Genomic DNA, 218 nt, shown 5'->3' with positions numbered 1-218 from the left:
ATAAGTATTGTTGTTAATATTATTGTTGAGAAAAAACAGGGGTTCAACCTACATCTATTTTCAGAATGGTAGAGAAAAACAACTAAAGATTAAAGAAATAATTAAATAATAAAAAAAGCACAGACAGACAGGCAGACGTTGAGTGAAAGAAAGTCAGAAATAGAAAGAGGAGAAAGAGGAAAACAAATAGAAAAAATAGAAAATAAAAAATGAGTTGT

Source organism: Penaeus monodon, chromosome 28 (assembly GCF_015228065.2).
Source record: "Penaeus monodon isolate SGIC_2016 chromosome 28, NSTDA_Pmon_1, whole genome shotgun sequence".
Lineage (NCBI taxonomy): Eukaryota > Metazoa > Arthropoda > Malacostraca > Decapoda > Penaeidae > Penaeus > Penaeus monodon.
The sequence above is the reverse complement of the archived record's forward strand: the minus strand, read 5'-3'. Positions refer to the sequence as shown.